Source organism: Lonchura striata, chromosome Z (genome assembly GCF_050655825.1).
Source record: "Lonchura striata isolate lonStrDom1 chromosome Z, ASM5065582v1, whole genome shotgun sequence".
NCBI lineage: Eukaryota > Metazoa > Chordata > Aves > Passeriformes > Estrildidae > Lonchura > Lonchura striata.
Genome location: NC_140740.1, coordinates 52,834,015 through 52,857,028, shown reverse-complemented (window position 1 = coordinate 52,857,028; position 23,014 = coordinate 52,834,015). Strand labels below are relative to the sequence as shown.

The 23,014-nt window shown below is 37.1% G+C and overlaps 1 protein-coding gene and 1 long non-coding RNA gene across 2 annotated transcripts in view; both read right to left on the bottom strand.

Annotated features, from left to right (window-relative positions):
- Positions 1-16,029, bottom strand: part of LOC146763830 (uncharacterized) — a 33,204-nt gene extending 17,175 nt beyond the window's left edge. The window contains exon 1 of the long non-coding RNA XR_014951210.1: positions 7,627-16,029. This is a non-coding gene — a long non-coding RNA (uncharacterized LOC146763830). The remainder of the gene's footprint in view (positions 1-7,626) is intronic.
- Positions 16,030-20,479: 4,450 nt separating this feature from the next.
- The window catches only part of MRPS30 (mitochondrial ribosomal protein S30), a 74,094-nt gene continuing 71,559 nt past the window's right edge, over positions 20,480-23,014 (bottom strand). The window contains exon 10 of the transcript XR_014951209.1: positions 20,480-21,112. The gene's annotated coding sequence lies outside the window, so the exon portion shown is untranslated. The remainder of the gene's footprint in view (positions 21,113-23,014) is intronic.

Below are 23,014 nucleotides of genomic sequence, written 5' to 3'. Positions count from 1 at the left end.
TGACAGAATTTCCCCCTATTTTTAGTTCAACACTAAATAGATAGCACAAAATATGTAGCATAGCAAATACAGAGGCATGTCTAGATTTTTGACTCTCTTCATGGATGGTAGATATTTCCTCTATTGTCATGTTTAATAGTATTTTGATGCCCTTAGGAAACAAATGCAATTCATGCAACTACCCTATGTATGCATAAGATGAGAACAGTAAATTAAGAGCAGAAAAATAACTTTAAAAAAATAATTTGTTCTAACTGGCCTTCAGCAACAGTTTATACATAAAAAAAAAATCTAAAGATATTATTCCTATTATTACTGCTACATCGCTATTAAAGAAAGTCCTCTTATTAATCTATTTTCTTCTAGACTCAGCTTGCTTTCCTGATCAATATGTCTTGTTACTAGAAGATAATGAGGTAACTGACATATAGTCTCAGTGTTTTTGTGAGATAAAGAATAGCTCTTTTAGTAGTTTCTTATTTCAAAGAATATATAGATATCCACATACTTCAGAGATCAGTCTTTTTCATCAAGAGGAAGAATTAATATTTGAGATGAAATTTTGATATTTTTGTTTTCTTTAGTTGGGAAACACATTTTCATAACCAGCAACAAAAAACATGCCCATGATCAGTTTGAGTTATCACAGCATTTTCCTCTAGTTTTGAAATTTTACATGTTGTTTATAATAGTTTATGTTATAAAATAACAGTACTATTTCAAACTGGTTTTATCTTAAAGGCTTTAGAAAGACTTTTTAAAACTGTTTCAAGCAAATTTTTAATTTTCAATTTATTTCTCCATAAAAATACATTTTGGAAAGGTAAAGCCAACTGAAATCAGTGAATTCTTAAAGTAAGATTAGATTTGTGAATCTGTATGTTCCAAATAAAAAACAAACAAGCAAAACAACAAAAACACAACCAGTCCTTAACTAGGCAAAAATACCATTCCAACAACTTTCCACTAAACCTGTTAGAGGTCTGCCATTCACGTTTTATATCAACATTCACTGTGACCAGTGCTGCAGTGAAGTTCCTTGCCATAATTTTTACATTTCTCCTTAATAAATAATTAAGGTTTTGTTTTCCTTGGTCTTCAAAGCCCAGGTATATCCTAGAATTTGTGCTGAATTAAAAACTTTCAGTGTTATCTGGAAATCTTAATGGTTAAATTATCAGTAAAGTAGTCAGAGGTCCAAAAATAATCTTTCATTTGTTAAGGAGCTGAGCTGTAAAGCCTCATTAGGTTCTCTCTACAGTTTTCATTTAAAAATAATAATCTCAGAAGTGAGAGCAGTAGTCTGTGACGATGTAACTGAACAGATTTTCTCATCAAAGTGTCACCAGTTAAGATACTTTATCTGAAGTATTTATAGTGCAAGATATGCAATCTCTTTCAAGTCACATGGCACTACTCTTGCTACTAGCTAAAGCCTTATTGCAGAAATAGTCGTTCTGTGATTAATTTATCAATATAGATTTTATACTGATATATCAAATCAGTATTTTATATTGAATTTATCAATACAGGTACCTGGCTCGCACTTCTATATATTAGGGCTACCATGGCCCCTTGATTCAAATTAGTTGCTCAAACAAATTGGTTTACAGTTACTTGCTTGTAAACTGACTGGAAAATGATGATGTAATAGAATGCACAGAAAAGAAGCCAATCTTGCAGGTTAACAGTCTATTTCAAGAGGGGTGGGTTTATATTGATCATGGGATAACCGAAGATAAATATTAGATGCGAATAGGTTCAAAATTAGTGGTAAATGAAGGAATTTTTGAATGGTAGGAGATAATTTTTAAGTACAGAGTATGACAGAGATGGTAGATATAAAAAGGTCAAAGTCTCACCAAATTTAAATACAACAATGAAGAAATAAATGGTAAAATTTTACATACTTCTGTCTGGTCTACTAAAACTTATTGTCAACAGTTATATATACAGTTATCTCTTCTCCACACACCATGTTTGTGGGGAACCATGTATACTGGAACTGGACTGATGTTACTTACAGGAAGGGGGTTTGGGTATGGTGTGTTCACTTATCAGAACAATTAGACAATGAGTCATTGGGAGCTCTGAAAAGCAGCATCATCAGCAAAATCCTTTACTGCATGGCTGCTGGGAAGGATGCATTAATGACACTGATAATGTCAAGAAACTGACAGTGTAAAGATTACTTTAGGGTAAAAAGTACTCTGAAAAAAGTAGGTCGCATAGAAGTTGCTCATATCCAAATCATATGGCCACTCTCATCCTTAATTTTAAATTATGTTGTCTGTAATGGGGAAGTTTGGTTTAGTATTTTTTTCTTTGATAACCTGAGAGGAATGCTTGATTCTTTTCCAACACAGTAATGAATTCTGCTACAGCAAATATACTGTAGTTGATAAAAGCAAACTATTTGACAAACTGTCAGAGATGCATATACAGAATGACAGCTACCCCCTTTAGTCTTGTTGGAATAACAGACTTGGAATTAAAACCAACTATAATTAACTTTTACAAATGTTGAGATGCAGAGTAGAGTCCCCAGGCAATCATTCCTAGGATATTCAAGGCTCAGACTTTACTTTCCATTCTCTATAATTTGAAGAAAAACCTCCTACTTAGCAGTCTACTGGCAATAATGCACAAAGGAATGTAGTGGAAGCACAAGAGGAATAAGGAGTGTGACATGAGAAGTCCAGCCCCAGATGATGTGACCCCTCAGGAGTATGAGTGAAAATTTGTGTGATATGGAACCCTTATTCTTTGCTAGCTTCCTTCTTCTTTGAAATGCAGATAATGAGAAAACACAGTTAAAGGAAGAAACATTTACTTTTTGTGTCTTCACCTCTGGCATGAGAGAATGTGGGAAGATCTGCTTCCAAATTCATGAACCAAGGTACTAAGGAAAGAACTGAAGCATAGCCCTCATGTCACTGTAGAAATCCCCATGCAATGGTTTCTTTGAGTATCACTCCAGGAATCCTAAAACTTAACTGAAAGCTGGCAGACTTTTTACAGGCTCTTAAACCTTCTATTACACTCTCTACTTTATTCTGGAATAGCCTACTTGGGAAAGTAATAGAAGATGAAAGCACTGGAAAGCAGTAGGAATTCTCTTCCAGTGGCTGAATAGGCTCAAATCTACTTCTCAAATGTTACCTCAAAAGACCTTACAAAATCAGGACAAAGTAACATTGCTTCTCCTTCCTGTACAAACCCTGGATCAGGCTTTTCTTTGATTTCAGTGACACAATTCTACAGTTGAAGACCTCTCTCAGGACACTTAGGAAGCATTTGGACTTATCCCTTAATACTGTGTTTAGGAAAAGTGACTCTTGTGAGGGAACAATTGCATAAGAGGCATGCATCATAGGTTCTCAAGGTTTATTTTTAACCTGTTTTCTTTGACATAAGTGTAGATGCTTATGAGACATAGAATGTTATTCCATAGTCAGAAAATCTGACCTATGCAAAGATACATCCAAAGCTCCTCTATCAGGATGCCCGAGAGACGGTTCTTTCCTAGCCTATCAATATTACCTATCAATGGTGCAGGACCTCCAAATGTATTATAATTTGGTTGTAAAAGAGGCAAACCCTGAAAGCATTTGAACATCACAAATCATATAATTTCACTGGTGTTACTTCAGGTTTCCACTAGTCCAGAGCAGAATCTGGCCAAGCCTATTAAAAGACTTGACAGTTGATGATACAATGAGATATGCCCCAAGACACTGAGCAAAAAGTCACCATAACAGATGCTTAGCAGAAAATCAATTCCATTTTACTAGAAAAAGAAAAAGCACTTCCTTAGTTTCAGAGGAAATTTTCTGTCATTGTGGAAAGTGGGTTCAAATACAAAAGGTGGTGATGCATTTCCTATGCATACAGATAGGAAATTTCTGTCCTTTTCTCAGAAAAAATCACTAGTTATTCAATCACTATTTTTTCATGCTCTGTTCAGCTATTTTAAGGTGATGTTCTACTGCAATGGTGATGGGTATTCTTGCTTTAATTTACCACAACAGTACAGTAAATAAAAAGTAGATCAACCTCAGCAACATGAGCTGAAATGGAAGAAAGAAAAATAATATGGAATAATAAAGCAGAAACATAGGGAATGACATTTAATTAATTACCAGCATTAATCAATTAAAACTGTATTTCAAGATCACCTCAAATAAGGCCAAGTCTATAGATACGTACAATCCACCTGTGTACAGCCCATCCTAATAATTGATTTTGCCTCCTTGAAATGGCAACAGTAATTGCAGGATCGTTGCAAATGTACAGGAAGAAGATTAAAATGGTGTAAAATATCTGAGACTCATGAGTGTCATCAGATATGTGCAAGAGAAAGAACAGAAACAGGAGAAACTATTAGCAGGAAACCAATTCATGTACCCGACTTCAACTGTCTTGGAAATTCTTGTCTACCTCTTCCCACACAAGAACTCTTCCCTTTTCCATGGCCCTTTTGCCCAGAGTCATCATAAAAAAAATCTTTTTGTTATTTTGTGAATCTGGAAAGGATACTTCCCACTGCTAACAAACCCCAATATTAACAGTCTTTCTCTGGCAGTTCTTAAGTGAATTTGTCTCTAATTTGTTGCGAATATGTCCTAGATAGTCCTACTTCCAAACAGAAGGGTTGTCATGCTTTGCAGGTATCTGACGAGTACATCACAGATATACAAATAAAAGGAAATATTATTTATACAAGTATACAACTGACAAATTGACTTCAATTAGATAATTTGTAGTAATTTGGCTTATGCTTCACTAACAGCTTTCCTAATTGCAGATAAGCAACAGGCCTGTCATTCAGCACATTTACTGAAGATTCGCTGAGAACTAAAAACACTTTTGCAAGATTTGTGTTGGGGATGAAATGAGCAGATTATTTTTTTTTTTGTCTGTGATTGAAACCAGTAAAGCTATAAATCCAAATCCTAAGGAGAAAGTCAAGTAATTCAAACTAGTAAATAACACATACAGAGAAATATTATTTGTTCCTAGCTCAACAATAATAGTGTTTATGTATGGCAGAAGTCTTGTACAGACTTCTGTCTTTATGATTGCTAAAGGGGAGCACAATACAAATTATTTAGGGGTTCCTGATCTGGACAAGTGCAAAAACTTTCACTGAGTTTGATGGTGAGAATAGCAGGGAAGCAAGTGAGTGGAAAAATAGACAGGTACTCCTTAAACAGCATCAGTATCTCTTGGATTCTGCTGAACAGCTACCAGTATCATCACACAAGAAAGTATACTTTCCCTCTAACAGACCTTGCTTTGGCAAATACTGCAGCAGTGTCATGATGATTTCTGCTGGTATCTTTTCAGATTGCTTTGTATTTCGTCTTGAAGAGAAAAGTGTGGTAACCCAGCTTTCCTACAAATTATTGTGGACATAAAGTGGACTCAGTGAATCTCTTCACATGGTTATGCCTATCACATGGCTTACTACCACTAAAAGCATTACTCCCATCCCACCTGAGAACTGAAAGAAAGAAAATGTCACCTTAGTCTTTAAAAAGTGCAAGGAGGACCCAGGGAACTATAGTCTCAACTTCACTGGAGAGGAGATGGAGTCCCTCATTATGGACCTGTCCTCTGAAGAATTCACAAGACAAGAAGGTGATCACAAGTAACCAGAATTAAAGGCAAATCATGTCTGACCAACTTGATTGCCTTGTGTGGTGAAACAACTACCTGGATGAATGTGGGGAGAGCAGTGGATATTTTCTACCTTCGCTTCAGCAAGGCTTTTGACATTGCCTCCATCACAATATCTTCTGCCTCCATCACAATATCTTCATAGGAAAACAGGAAGAGTGGACTGGATGTGAGGGCAGTGAGATGAATGGAGAACTGGCTGAATGGCAATCCCAAAGCATGACAATCAGTGGCACAGGATCTAGTTGGAGGCCTGTCACTAGTGGTGCCCCCAGGGGCCAATACAGAGCCCAGTATTGTTCAACTTCTCCTCAACATCTCAGAGGAAGGGCAGATGCCTCCTCAGCATGTTTGCTGATGACACTAAGCTGGGAGGAGTGGCCAGTACCCCAGAGAGCTCTGCAGCCCTTCAGAGGGACATTGGCAGGCTGGAGAGATGGGCAGAGAAAAACAATCCAAAATTCAGCACCGGAAAATCCAGGGTCCTGCACCTGAGGAGGAATGATCCCATGCACCTGTACAGGCCAGCAGCTGATCTGCTAGGAAGCAACTCGGTGGAGAAGGACCTGGGGGTCCTGGTGTGCGTGAGCCAGCAGTGTGTCCTTGTGGCCTGGGGTGCATCAGGAAGAGCATTGCCAGGAGGTCAGGGAGGTGATTCAGCCCCATTGAGGCATGTCTGGAGTGCTGTACCAAGTTCTGTGCCCTTCAGTACAACAGAGACATGGAATTCCTGGAGTGGCTCTAGTGGAGAGCAATAAGATCAAGGGATTGGAGTATCTCTCTTATGAGACATTTGGCCTGTTCAGCCAGGAGAACAGACAACTGAGAGGGGACCTGATCCGTGTCTGTCAGTGCCTGCAGGGAGGGGTCTGAGCAGGGACCGGGCTCTGCTTGGGGGTGCTGAGCAACAGGACAAGAGGCAAAGGGCAGAAACTAATGCACAGGAAGTTCCACCTGAACATGGGGAAGAAATTCTTTACTGTATGGATAACAATGGACTGGAACACAGTATTTTTAGATGGCCTAAAAATATTGTAGAGTTACCCACACTGGAGATTTTCAAGAACCATCTGGACACAATCCTGTGTGCTGTGTGCTGTGAGATGGCCTGGCCTGAGCAGGGAGGTTGGACCTCTCCAACTTGACTCATTCTGACTGTGGGCCCCTCCAGCCTGACTCATTCTGTGATTCTGTGAAGAGGAGATAATGTCCTGCTTGACATGACAGTGACCTATCAGATCAGCTTTCCACATCCTGGCATGGCAACTTAGAAATTTGTCTGAAAACCTCACCTGGAAAATCACCCTCTTTTCCTCTTCTGACCACCCATCACTTTTACCTGTGTTTACCCTGTCATCCTGGTCCCTTTCCATGATATGCTTCACTCATTTCCTCATGTCTCTTTTCCAGCATTTCAGCTCTCACAATTGATTCTTGTTTCCCTTGCACATCCTTGTTTCTCATTTTCCCCAATTTTTAAAATTCCCTTTAAAAAAATTTAGAAAATCCCCAACAATCAGTAGTCATTTTAATCTGCTGCATATAAGTAAATAAACCGTCTGTAATGTGTAGATGTCTCAAATCAAACTTTCTTACTGACAAGTTACATGAAAATAGGGATGACAGCTGTATGTTAAATTCTAATAATTGAGATTTTAGACTGTGTTGACCTTTCTATCACCCACCATTTTAACATATATGTCTCACTTAATCCAATTCCTAACAAAACATTTTTAGAAGATGCTTTTGGAAGAATTAGAGCTACCCATGCACCTTAGCAACCAACAAGACATTAATCTAATCTAAGCACAAATCTCTGACATGTCCCATGTAGCAAAAATCATCACTGAGTGTTTATGAGTGTGAAGCAGATCTTGATGAAACCAACACAGCTCAGCCTTCAGCACAGTTCATCACAACAGATGAGGAATCTCAATTTCCGACCTGCAAGTGCTCCTCTCAGCGGGAGGGTTTCAGCATCACTGGAGACGTAAAGCTCTCCCAAATCCTGCACAAAAGAACAACAGGATGTAGGAACCAGTCCTGCTTCAGTACCCAGCAAAGATAAAAAGGATAATTTTACACACACTTCAACAGATGTGAGGAGTGAAATACACACATGTCTGTACTGACAGATGCATGGTGGCCCTGGGTGATATGGAGAATCTCCACAGGGAAGGGAGTGAATGACATGGAAGAATTAGCACAGAGAAAGGAGTGAGCAATACTGAGAGAAGAAGCCAGCAACCAAGCTGGGAGCTAATCTGGGGCTGCTCTGTTTCTAGGTCATTTTACTGAGGTAGTCAAATGTTGCCTTTTCCTGGAGATAGACCGTGGGATGCTGCTCCAGCACAGTGATATCTGAGTGTTCAAAATGAGGTTCGGTCAGATTAGATATTTCATCTATTCATTCGAAAGGGAAGAAAGCAGCCAGATGTATCATTAATGTCAGTGTTCCAATAGCACAATTAACTAATCACACTTTCTGTTTTTCACATTTGACAGCCTTGATTGTGTACAGTATTTATTACTTTCTGAAGTGTCAGAGGGCCTCAAATTGCATTTCATGAAACTGGATCATGACTTCTGAAACTTGAAGACAAACTGTTGGAAGTTCTAATTAAATATTGATTCTTGCATTCACTGTTTAGAACACGGAACAGATCTCCTTAAAATAGGATATCATATTTCATTTTGCAGCTAGTATATTTGACTGGATTAAGTTGTTGCCCAAAGTATGTTATATATTTTGCTAATTATGCTGCAACTATGTGGAGCAAAATAACTCTCTTATTTATGAATAAATACCTCTCTTATTTATGGCTATTTTCATTTTGGTTATCTGGATCAACAAGCTATTTTTGAAGTGTACACTTTCCACTCTCACTGCCAAAATTATACTCTGAGCCCTTTGTACCAGCACAGTGAGCAGATTTTTTATTTCCAACTATGCTTGAAGGATATTAAATCCATTATCTTTTTTTTCTCGTATTTTCATAAGCTTCTTTTAAATTATATAATTTTTTTGCTGCTACCACAGGATCTTCTCAGCTCCCAATTACTCAGCTCCCACTTAACAAGCTGTCAAATGACTACTCAAGCAACAAAAGGAATTGTGTCTATAGAATTGTAAATTATTTATTGCTTACAAGTAGCTGAAAATTAACCTAACCAGCCTTATGAAAAACAAAAATAAAAACTAACTTCTTAATTAGTTCAAGTGCTTGGCAACACTAAACAAAAAGTTTTGAGGCATTATGAAGACAAAATTGTAATTGCAGAGGTGCTATGTCTGATCTTACTTGCCTGCTTTAAGAATTCACCTATCTGCTCACTACCTGCCTTCCCTAATGCTGTGATGCCTGCACGGCAACAGCTTTTTCTATCCAGTCTGTTCTGATAGGAAGTGTGACATTTCAGTTTCTGTGCACTGATACCATCCTTGAGTAGAGGTACTCTCAACAGAGGGAGGAAATGAGAACAATGGGCATGCGGCTTCCAGCCTGGGAGTACAGAATCATCTTCACATGGCTGCAGGTTCTTTGTATGACAGAACACTTACTGACTTCACAGTGGTGTTCTGACCTTCTTCAGAGGTCCTACCAGAACTATTGGTGGAATCCAACAAACCTTGCCTTTTGAGCAAACATTTTTTATTCCCCATTCACTGCTGCATAATATTTTGGTTTATTTTTCAAAAAGAGGATGTCACTGTGGACTCCTAAGAAAGTATGATAAAGTGTACTACTCATGTGATGCTCTTTTTAAAGTAGTACATCAGAAAGGCAAATTTAGTTCCCTCTTCAGCCTAACAAATCCACATCTACTATAAAGAATCTTTAAATGCAAAGTTCAAGACTTCTGTTTAATTTGGCCAGTGAACAGCAGCAAATGCAACCTTTTAGAAGTAGTGCAAGTACAAAGCAGTAAAGATGCAAGGGCTCATTCAAACTGAAATGTTTTGGCTAGTTATATTAATCCAATGACTAATATATTTAAACAATATGGAGTTAACACTATTCTCTGATGCATGACTAGTTATTATCTAGTTACTATCTACTACATTTTCTCTTTTTTCCTCCCTTTGTCAGACTGGCAACCATTCACACAAATTTGGCAAATGTTAGAAACCAATTCTCCCTATGAACTTGGCCAGCCGATCTTTTGGAGAAAGGCCAATTCACTTCCCACCTGGTGGCTTGGACTCACACCCATATATTGTTTAGGTGAGAATTGAGGGTCATGGGGGAAAAGGCTAGAAGCAGCAGGGGAAGAGGGAGGAAAATGAGTTTCTGCTGGCTCTCTTGCCTTAACTTGGCACTATTCCATATGTCTGGATCATCACTTTTTAATTTCTTGCTTTACATTGCCTTGGCTTCAAAAAGACCCAAAACCATAAATGGAAAGTAGTTTCCAATTAGAAAAACTGGCATAGTGAATGAAGTTTTTTCTGGAGAAAACAAAACTTGTGTGCTGGTCTTCAGTGGATCAGCAAAAAGATAGAAAAATAATTATACTTAACACACTCAATTCCATTTTAAAAGCTGAGGATTGTCACTATTAGAAATTATTGCATTCTGTAGAGCATATGACACTGAATTAGACTTTAGAGGCCACCAGATCTCCTATTAGGCACTCTTCAAAAAGTGGAAAAGAGTATTAATTTGTCTAGACTCTACTGTAAGTATTGAACACAACACAGGTCTTGTCACAACATTCCATCATATATGTAATTCAAGTACTTTAAATAAATTGGCAATTTTTATTTTTTATTTATTAAAATAAAACTCACGTATGCTTTTGTCAAGATTTTCTAGGATACATATTCAGTTTAATATCCTCTGACTGAAACAAAGTCAAGCTCTACTTATCCCCTTCAAGAGTGAAAATGGATGAAAGTGTCAAATTAAGTAGCAGTTTTCACCCAGCAGATATTAAGGGTATGGGAGGACACGGGAAGTTGTGGACTGTAACCCTGACTTGCATAGTTCATTTTAAGAAGTACTGTCAGCTCTTTATTCTGATAAGATTCATCTGTGAAAGACCCAGAATGACAGTAGTAGATAACAAATTTAATGGAACAATATTTATAGCTGATTTATAATGAACTGTAATGGATCATCACAAAGAAATGCCTAACTGCCTTGTGTTCTCTCTGACAAATATTCCCACAAGTGTAATCGTATTAGGGAAGGTTCACATTCATTTTTAAAGAAAACCATGTTTTATGCTCTAAATGGCATAGCTGGCAGCATTATTGCATGATTTTCATAACACTTTCACTTGAATGACAATCTCTGCTCTGAATTATCAATACCCAGATATGATACACCTAGGGAACCAGATCAAAATTTCTCTGTACCATTTCAGAAATGTCTATATAAAATTAAAATAATATAAAATTGCTCAAAACTTTATATTCAAAATTATGAGCAATGGCTGAGGAACAATCTTCCTGGAAGGCACTGGAGTATTCTGGAACATGGGAATCCCAGAATCACTGGTGCAAGTAATGAAACACAGATAGAGGGTAAGCAATCCAGCATCTTGTCATGTCTCCCCAGCACCTTCTACCATTGTCTGTGAACTTCAGATGACCCCACTTAGAATGAAATTGTCTTGTAATCTTTATTTTTTCTCTGCATCTTTAAGCCACCATTCTTCTCTGCAGTGATAGTTTAAGACCAACTGTGATTTTCAATGGATTATTCAGTTTCTTTGCAACGGGGTTTAAGTAAATCACTCAATGGGCTATAGATTTCAGGAGCAGAAATCATTTCACTCCCCACATCTAATTGCTTGGGTACAAGAGGGTCTGCCAAACTTTCCTATGACAGAAGTTCCAGTGTAGTGAAACATTCCCAAGCCCCTGACTATCTCTTATGCTGGATACCTGCATACTTAGGAAACAAACCAACTACACCTGTAATAAGGTCTTATGGCATAAAGGAAATTAAACCCTCAAAATGTGTGCAATACACTTAGGCAGGAGGTGATGCATTAGAACTCCAGGAGGAAAGAGCAGAGGATGAGATTTCAGTGCAGATTTTGTAGACTGCAGCAATTGATACTGGCAAGCTTGTACCTGGGTATTACACATTTGAAATTCAGTTTCAAATGCATGCAGTTTGATATTGCAAAAGTACATAGCACACAAAAGATGTCATTGCCTGTATTTTGCCCTTAGTAGAAGAGGAATAAACAGGTTCAAACACTGAAAGAAGATACTGATTCTACCAGTGCCTATAAAGGCATCTCTCTCTAGTTTACTATGTGAAATGGGCAGCCCTAGACTGCCATTTCATAATGCATCCAGGCCAATCAGAGGATATGCAGCAGAATACATTAGTCCTGTGACAAACATCATGACAAAAGCAAAATACACACATGACAAAACTATATTTTCAAAAAAAAAAAAAAAAGAAAATCAACTTAAATAAATCAGAAAAAAATTAGAATTTCCTACAACTGATCTGTCGTAACTACCCAAATTAGAAATAACACTACTTATAAACAGGACTGTGAAATACACTCCACAATACATTTCTAAAAATAATTTGATTTCCATCACATAAGTAAAAAGTCATGCACTTACACAGGCACTCTCATGAATAGTAAAAAACATAAGGATATTTTTATGGGATTAAATTGAAATAAAAGATGATCTTATGCAATTCATAGAAGTTTACAGAAAACTACATATTCTGTGACATAGGAAAGTTACTAATATTCCTTCTAGTTTAAACCACCATTAACTACAAGAGCAGATGAAAGGTTCAAGAGCTTTTATGTGAGATTTTGAACATCAAAAGTTTAAATTACACAGTAAACTGAAGGCATTTTTACTGACCTTTGAAAAGGGTTTCTACTAGCTTATACCATGAGCTACAAAAGCAACACAAAAATTATTTCAAATTAATTTGCACTTTAAAAGCCCAGCAAAAAATTAAGAAAAAAACATTCATTTATAGAACCAATTTGTGCAAATTAATTAAAAAATTAAATGTAGCATCTCTGCTGGATAAATTTATATGTTTCATGGACAGATGGGTGAGCTCAGCCACAAAGGAGTTCACTACCATGTTTTATACCACATAGGAAATTAGTGGTAGAATTCAGGACTGAATTTCAAAGAACTGTTCCCCAGTGACTTGCTCTCTCCCTTGTACCATGGTTTTTAATCAGAATCTCTCCAATCCCAAACTGTTACTAATGAGTTAATCTCAATTTCTGCTGCTTAATTCATTAAAAAAAAAATCTACAGGGAAAAAAATGTTGTAATAGGAAAATTTTGGAAGAGCACAGCTAAGCAAGCAGCTTCTGCTGCCTGAGGAAGGCTGAGGAGGAATAAAAATTAACTATGGAGGAAAAGAATTAGGGAACTGATAGTGATTCCATCTATTTAAATATATAAAAGGAAGAGATCTCTTGATTGCAGCACATCCAGGGGCTACTAAATAATTACAAGTGAACTTATATTGACTTCTTAAAAAACCTTCTGAAAATTTCCTTTGGGAAAAATCTGTACACAGGAGGTTTCTTTTTCTTTTCAAGCATAAGTACCCATAATCCACATGACACCATTCTGTGCTATGAAATAACTGAAGAAAAACAGATCCCTGTCTTATAAAAAATACTCATCACTGGCATTTCAGCTAGGCTAATGCAACAGTGGGACAGATTATATGTAAGAATCTGGGACATTAAAAGCCATCATCCTTTGAGCAACTAATTTTTCAATAATTATTCTCTCAATTTTGAGCCCATTTGAATGATCATGAAGAATTTTTTGTTGCATTTTAGCAAATACTCTATTTGTAAAAATGATGCTTGATTCCAAGTTTTGGAGTAACTAGTGCATTTATAATGATCAAATGGTGCATGTGTTTACACGTGGAACAGCATCTTGTATTCAATGGGATTGCACAGGATGTGAATGAGTGGGGAATTTGTTGTGTCATGACTTTTCGTCATCTCAGGAAGAACAGATTTAATTTCTGTGAGCATGAACACTTTTAAATTTAACTTTTCCTCTTCCTTTTTCTTGCCTTCAGCTCCCAACACCATCTGGAGAAAGGGATGGAAGCCCCTGGCAACTCCTTACTGAAGACAGAGGGTGACTAGAGGCTATGCAAGAAAGGAAAATGCTGCATTAAATTAAAAATGCATCTTCTTATGCAACAGGAAGATCTTGTTCAAGAGCTGGAATATGCAGAATTAACTAAAGAACATTCAAAATATCACTGTTTTTCATTCCCAATGTAAGGCATGTATTTTGACCTTGTCATTTCCAGTGTAAGCACGTGTCAGTATCTATGTACAAAAATTCAGAAACATAACACTCCACTGCACACACTTCTTTCCCTGGGGAGGCAGTGAGCGAACAAACACATGCCAGATGGTAGTTGCATTGCTCAGTACACTACTGGAAGGCACTCAGTTATTGCAGAGACAAACAACACACAGCAAAAGCAGAAGGACTCTACAAGCAGCCCCTTTTTGATGCTTTGTATTCATACACCCCTCAGCACAATGGTCTGCAGCAGGGTCCATGCATATTTGCAAACAAAGGACAGTAACATATCCTAGATTTTACATGGTGGATATAATGGCTAACAGGTGGAGTAAAAGCACCTTGAATGAGAAAAAAAGCTCTTGATTAAATTCAGACATTTAGTACTATTACAACATAATGCTAGGGAAAAGACCACAAAAATAAATATCCTAACACTTCTCAGAAGTTAACATTATTATCAGGTTCAAAGGCTGATACTGCCAGCCCTTAATTTTTGGAATTTCAAATGAAACCTGTAAATCTGGATACCATTTTCTCAATTCTGTCATAAGTATTAATTATCTCTTTTTTAAGGGAGACTTTGTAACATTTAAAACAGTTGAAAATTTCCACTTCCGAGGGTACTTTCCACTGCAGTAGGAAAATTTACTTTGAGAAGTGTACTGAAAACCAATGGGTTTGCCATCCTTTAAAAATTAGCAGTAAAAAATAGTCAGGCAGTAACAAGTTATTTAAATTTATCCTATGCAATTTCACTCAAATTTTGCAGGATGGTTTGAAGGGAGGGAAAAACAGTATTTTCCTTCTGTTGCTTGTGCTTCTTGAAAGATTTTGCCAAGGTAAGGTGACTCAAAAGAGCCACTCAAAATAGCTAAGATTTTGCACTTAAAATAGCTGTAGAGGCCACTGCAGAAGCAGGAAGACCAGAATAAGCCAGTAAATCTGTGAGGTATATGCCCCAATTCATGTGCCAGGTAGGTACTTAGGTTTCAGGAATCATGGGAGGTTCTGGATCCACAAGGACATTATTCTTAACAGCACTTAACTTTAAAATGTGCAATTGTTTATTTTCCCTTAGAAAATCCACACAAATATGGGCAAATTGTGTCAAAATAGTGCCAATTTGCTTTGCTATGACAGTAGAACTCGCTTGCTTTTGCACAACAGCAGAAACAAATTGTCAGTAAAGAGAGTCATGTTTGGATGGACAATAGAGAAAGGGGAAATTTTTTACTTCTGGGAATCTGATGTTTTTGTCTGAATAGCAATCTTGTTCTAAGCACATAAATATTATTATTTATTTTTGGGCCACCCTCACAGCTGATACAAAAAGAGTTTGTTATTCAGGACTTTACACAGCAATTAATTATAAATACATTAAGCTTACAGTGAATTGAAAGACCAGAAAACCAACAGTTATACCTGTAATTAGAAATTAAGTGTTTTCATTAAAGGAAGCTGTCTTGTACATCACTAATGAGTGGATGAGCTGAGCAAATTTATAAGAGGACAAATTTATAAGATGTGTATCCACAGATGTCTATTAGGGGTTTCTCTGCACCTGTGTATTTTCAGCATGGGGTAAAGCACCTTCAAAACTCAGGTTCAGAGGCCTGGACTTAGTACTTATTTATTAATACTTAAATATTTCCATCATATTTAGAATGCATATATAAATTTAAAATACATAGACATACAATAAAAATCAGCATATTAAAAACATATTTTATTATTTTAATTATGAAATGTATATAAAGCTGTATATTATTAAAAAGTGTAGCCTTTGGCCCATGAAGCACTGGTTCACTTTTCTGCACAACAGTGCAACAATGGTTGCACTTTTATCTTTATTTTACTAGCATAAAATACGGCAAGGCATGCAGAGGTTTTTTTTTCATGCTGATGCTCCTCTCATTCATTTTTTGGGCATCCATGCATTTCTGCTTGTTATGCTGTAATGGCTTTCTTGCCATCCATGCTTTGTCTTTTTTTGTTTTCTTAAAACTCAGAAACTTTATATATATATATATATATATATATATATATATATATATATATATATATATATATATATATATATATGTATGTATATGTATATATGTAACCAGAAGCTTGTGTGTTACAGTTTAAATTGAAGAACAAGAATCTGAACAATAAATACTGCAGCTGAGGCTGACATATTCACTGACAATGTGGATATTCCATATGCAATTTCATGAATTCTATAACAAATAACTATATAACTTATTTTAAATGTGTCTGTGAAGTACAGGCCCTTGAAATTAATCAAAATACACAATATCAGAAATGAAGAATGAAGAAAGTCAGATGAGGGAGAATTAAAATAGCTTTAATTGTTTTTCCTATTTTTTAGTTTCATTCAGGTAATAGGGAATCAAACAAGAGTCATAAACTTTATAACAAGAGTCATAAATCTGGCTACAAAAATAATTTTTTTTTAATGTTTACATCTCACATATATTGGTCAAATCTCATTGAATCAAGTTGTCTTTTATTTTCTACATTTTTTCTTCTACCTTTTCATCTGTAACTGCACAAAAAGCTCACTGAAGAATAATTGTAAAAGCAGTTCACTGAATTTCCCAAAGTTTCTGCTTTTCCTTTCCCCAAATAAATAACCCATGGAACTCCTGACACTGCAAAGTTTATAAAGCAACAACAGCAAACCCAGTCAGTTTTGTTACAAAGGAGAACATCACTGACCTGAGAGAAGGATTTTTTTTTCAAGTACCATACTAGCTGATGTCACTATCAGCAAGGTAACTGGGAGTTCAAATTCTAAAAATGCACCAGAAATTATTTCTCAGCAATGCACTTCAAAAGAATTTGTTTATAATGAGCTCCATAGTAGTCTGGAGATGAAAGATGATGACTTATTAGAAGAGATTGTTTATCTGAACATCACCACAAACAAGTATTTGATGGAAGTGCCAGCTCAGTACTCAGAGATTTACTTTCTTCTCTGGCATGTCAGGGAAAGAGAAGACTATCTACAGGTTTTGGAAGTTTTGACAATATGTTGGCTGCTTAGCAGTCTATTGAAGAGTTAGAGATAGAGATTAAAGCTTATTTTTAAAATTCATGGCTAGCAATGTATAGAGAGAATGTCTTTGATATAGCAGACACACACATTTCAGGAATTGTTTCTCTGCTTACCCACCTATCTGTTTGAGTCAATGTTAGAATGAAGAAGGTTTATGCAAACTTTTATGCAATATTTCCCCCAGAGTTTAATAAAACAATCCTTGCTATTTCACTCTGAGATTTCCCCCTTTTTATTATAATAAATAGAGAAAAAATTCTATGAGCTTCATTTGAAAATGGGTATTTGAAAAAATATTTACTGTTGATGTCTTCATTCAACCCTTTAACTCAATACAGCAAGATTTTACTAATAGCTTAGGAAAAAATACCGTCTGCTTCACATGAAATCTACACAAAGGAAAGGGTTTTTTGGTTTGTTTGGGTTTTTTTTTATTTTTAGTTCTGCTGCATACAGAGGAAAATCTACTTCCTGGAGATCAACTTTGCCTTGCTGCCAATATCCAAACTGAGAAATTACGGGGCCGTGGATAATTTGAGTCAGTTGCTCACCAGCATTTGTAGGGAGTATCTCCATCCTTACAGTACATTGACTTTGGCAAGTGTCTGGCACAGGAATTTTACTAAGGTATAAAAGTAAGTATTCATCCTGTGTACACGAAATTAGCCATATTAGCCAAAACCTGCCTCTCACGCAGTCAGCCTTGCTGACTACACTACCCCAAGGAAGGATGAAAATACAAGTCTGTCAGGTAAAGGAGGTCAAACACATGGAAAAGTGGCCTATGTCCCCACTGGAAAATATCTACAAATTCACCAAGGGAAAGGCTGCACACCATGGCTGTGGAAGTGCAGGGTCCAACAGCTGCATTTTAACCCTGTATTCACAGGACCAGAAAAATCAAGTCTGGAAAGGCACTCTGCAGTCATCTGGCCTATGCTATGCCCAGAGGCAGAAATGCCTGTGCACAGGCTTCTCCCACTGCTCACCCACTTTATTACTCCCAGGGGTGGTGGTACTTTAATATTGGTGCTTCTTCATTGTTGGAGCTTTCTCCTCTGTGTTTGTAAGAAAATATATATAGCGAGGATTGTTGCGTTCTGAACTATTTTTGTGAAACCTTATTGCTTATTAGAAAGATTTAATATATTAAGCAATGTAAATGAAAATTGAGGTATCTTGTGAATTTTCTCAAAGGGAAGATTATTTCCCTCACCTTAATTCAGAAATAGTGCTCTTATATTTTTATGTAAATTAGCTCAGTGAAATTGGATTGTAGAAAGATTATTCCTTATGCTGACCAAATATTACCTTTTTTTGTGTATTCCATGGAATTATTTTATTCAGTGATGTACACAGAAAAAAAAAAAACTTTTTAAAAAGTTAAATAAAACTGTTCCTTTTTTATGGGGCAGAAGATTAAATGCATATGAAATTAAATGCAAAAGTTTCATGCAGATATAAAACATCATGAAAGAAGATCATCAAATTCCCTGAACTATCTGTCTTGCTGACTGCACTGAGGCAGAACTACCCCAAGGAAGGATAAAAACACCAACCTGTCAGGTAAAGGAGGTCAAGTGTTACTTACTCTGATCTAAAGTTTAATTAACTAATTTTTAATAATTTATTATTTGTGCTCTGGGCAGGAGTCTTTATCCTGTGGCTAATTTATCCCTGAGAAACTGCATATTTGTGGCATGGCAAAAGGATGTCTTGGGGGAATTCGGTTTATTAAGCAACAATAAAAAAAGAGGAGAAAGGAGGTAAGAAGAGAACTCTGCAGCCAACGGGGAAGGTGTCACAGAGAAGAGGGATGAGAAAACATGTTGATCAGGTGATCCTGATGGTCAGCTGATGCCTCACAAAAACTGTTTACTCCCTATTAAACCGCTTGATCTTGTGATGTGCCATTGCAATCAATTACAATCATTGGAGTATAAGGATAAGTACAGTAGTGAGTCCCAATCACTCACTCCTGTCCTTCCAGGCTGATTTAGCTATAGGCATGAAAGTCAGTAGCTCTAATTTATTTGTGGAAAAAATCCTCAAAATGGCTCTTAATATTGAAATATATGGAGCTGATTGAATTATTTCTGTGAAACGCTGTCATAATCCAAAATGCCCTCTGAAGAATGATTTTGAAATAGAACCCACTTCATAATTGACATCACTCTAGCAAGTTATTACTCTCTTGCACCCTGATAGAGCAGTAAGGTTTTAAATTCTACCTCCTCTTCTGTGAGACTGCCTCTGTAGATGTGATTGAAACCTTTAACTAGGATTTAAAATTTCCCACCCTTATGCTCTTAAATTGACAAATTACCCTTTGACTGCTAATGTTTGTGATCAGACAACACCCATCTACTTTTTCATTCACGATAGAAAGTAAATCAAAGTTTCTCCTTAGCCTCTAGCCCTTTCCCCTTTCCCCTCTTTCTTGGGATTTAGCATATTAGAGACAGAATTGGAAGCATCAGATCATGCTGATTAATTACCACCCAGAAATATGGGGAAAAAGAAATGTTCAATACCAATAACAGCTTCATAGCTGAAGCTCCTCATACCAGAATCTGAAAGGACTCAGGGGAAAAATCCAGGCACTATCAAAGTTTATGGCAAAGTTTTACTGAGGTCAATGCTACCCACAAAGAAGGTAAGGAAAATTAAAGCAACTTTTTCTCTTAGCTCCTCAGAAAACAAATTGCTGTTTGTGAAGAATTTTGCAGCAATTTGAAAAGCCTTATCAAAAACCAAATTTTATTCAGAGTTCCAAACAGTTTGAAACAGTGTATTAAAACAGAAAATTCATGCATTTTAAACTGTTGTGGCTGAGGCCTTCTGTTCTTCCAAAAGAGAAATTGTATTAGCTCAAACCAAAGCCACCCATAGTCCAGTAACCAACTTCCAGTTTTTCCCAAACCATCTTTTCATGGTCACTTATGAGTCTATAGACCTCTACTTCTCATAATTTAAAAAATGTCCTTGTCTGCTTGCCATGTATGACTATCCTTCTATAACTTGTTCATCTGTATTGTTCTTCTCTAAATCTCTTCCTCTTCTGTGACATTTTTCTAAGTTGGCGAGATCAGAATTGCATACTTGGTTGAAGTTTCAGACATACCGTGGAATTATAAACCAGTAAAATTAGATTTTCTGGTTTTTTTACATTATAGCATTTTTAGGTGTTGCAGGTCAGCTAAGTCTTATTGGATAATGCATTTTTGCTTCTGCAAAACACCTGTAATATAAAAAAATATCCCTGAATATTTATATTCATTTAGTCCCTGTTGTTTTCTTAAGGTGTTATTAAAATATTTTCTTTTAATTAATTATTTTTAATTCATGTACATAAAATTTCCACTGTCACCTAATCATTCAGTCAGGCAAAAATGAGAACTTATTTACAGACTAAAGAAAAATAAGTAGGAAAACAGTTTTGCTAAAAAATATTAAGTTTATTCTCATAGCAAACCAGACCTTACAAGGTTCTGCATAGCCAGTGGTGCAGTCATTTTTGCTTCCTGGGAAAATTTCAACATTTGGATGAAACGTAATTTTTCATAATCCAGATAAACAGTATAATATGCTACGCTGACATGCTGTATGATATTTATTTAGAAAATAATTGATCTGGTTCCCGTCCTGGCATGTGATAGAACCTTTATTGACCCAGCTCACTCTCAAATCAGCTACCTTTTTCTTCTTTGAGGTCTTATCTAGGAAAAAAACACATACCAATATGGGCTCCAAATGAGATAAAACCACACAACAAACCCACCATCACCATCAACAACAAAACTCAGAGAAGTTCAGCTCTGGTCACAGGGAGGCTGTACCAGCTGTGAAGGCTCAGCTGTTACCGGCCCCAGTGAGGATGGCTTTGCACAGCACCTGTAAGCATTTAGGGAAGTCTCTGCTGTGCCAGCTGGAGCTTCACACACCCGTGGTGGCTGGAGCTTCACAGACCCTGGGGAATGCCATGTGTCACTGTGCAGTGGCAACAATGCTGGCGTCACTGAATAATCTCAGAGATCTTTCTTCTGGGAAACCTATTGAGAAAACATCATCTGCATGCAGAGAAACACAGAAAATAACAGTGCTTTTTTTCCAGTGAGAAAGTCGTTGTTGCTGCTTCCAGGACACTTTGCCTGAGTGCTTACTTTTAAAATAAATTAAGTCTAAGTTATTAGGCCAAACAATGGATCTAAAAAGCAATTAATATGTACTTTCATGTCTTACTCATTTGCATCTATACAAAGAAGAGTAAGAAAATCTTGGCTCTGCACATATGCAACAGTTAAATTATGATGTCCACTACCACTAGCTGCCTGCAGGGCCTACAAATTAAGCTTCAATTGCAACTTACACAACCAAGAGCTTGGTAGCCAAAATGCATTAATAACACATAACTGCAGAAAATCTACACGTTCATGATATTCATATAAATCAGAAGCATATACTAATATTAATGAAAATATTGCAAATGTAAACATTGGAAACATCAAATGCAGCAGACTTGAAAGGAAGAGTAATTTGCTTACTGACTACAGGAAAACATCCAAATTGCTTAATATTGCCACAGGTCTTAGTTCTGCAGCCTTAGTTCTGCAGCCTTGAAGAACAGCATTTCAATATTGTTGAGCCTACTGATCTGTAGAGCTGAAGAAGTTTAAATAGAGGGAATGCAGAACTGTAATTTTTGTGGCTATCAAGAAATGGTTTATAAATTATCAAGAAATTACTATTAATTGCTGACATACTGACACTGACAGGAAAAACTAGATAGCGTTAGTTCAAGATGTGAAGGTGCAAACTCAAAAGAAACCCCTTGATGAAAAGTCCTGGTTTGCTGAGATTTGAATAACTGCAAAGCCAGTGAAAGAGCTTCTAGAAACCATTTTTAAAGGTCCATGTGAGTTTGTTTCCTACTCTTTCCAACTGTGGCTTTTTTTCTTTATTGAGAGAGAAGTGTTAACACTTTGGCTAAAGGAGGAAAGCAGTATAAATATGCTTTTTTTTATAAGCATATATAAGTTTATTTTTATAAATAACATCATATTCTCTAAATGTTTCTATCAAAGTATTTCTGACTTACACAGTAATTTCATAAAAATTCACTCACATAATCGCTCAAAAATTTACTAGTCCCTGCCCAATCAGATATAGCCTCACCAAGATTCTCATGTACTCTGAACTGCACAAACTAGGCTACTGTTGCAGCAAAGGGAAAATCAATTCAGGAATTGAGAAATATCCTCTCTTCAGTCTTAAGTTGAGGGATCTTGGAGAAGAGCTCAACGCAGCCCAAGGCAGGTTCTCTTCACTGCAAATTCAGAACCCAGAAGCTGCACCCCAGAGCACCCAGTAGAGCAGGGCAGGGCAGGGAGAGCTTGCCCCTCCCTTTTCCACTTCCAGTGCAGAGTGGGTGCAGTAAATCCAGCCCATTCCTGACCCCTGCTTCATACATTTTATGCAAAGTCTTACTGGGAATGATCAGGTGTATTGCTCTGGGGAATGGTTTTTCCCTCCCCAGAGACCCCTGTAGATGTGACCTGTTAGTTTGACCCTTCCTTCCTTTCCTGAATAAATTGTCTGGGAGCCAAGTTGCCCCTCTGTACTGAGCCTAGATAAGGCTCTGTCCCTTCCTGGTTTGCTCTCTTTCCCCCTTCCTCCTATGGAATAAACATCTTGGACCACATCAGGGGTTGGAGCCTCTTTTGGAATCTTCACCCAGCTCCTGATACACTTCCCCCAAGGCCTCGCAGATCTGGGCTGGCCTGGTGACTTTGGGGGGCTGCGGGGGGAAGGTGTGTCAATCAGGGATCTAACACACCTTGTTCGGACACTGTCCAGTGTTACAGGGCGCTCGGGCTATGCTTTTTCCCATTTCCAGGGACCCCTGTGGCTCTGATCAGATAAATGTGGTCCCCTCCTTCCTGCCCCAATGGGGTTGGTGGAGAGCCAGAAAG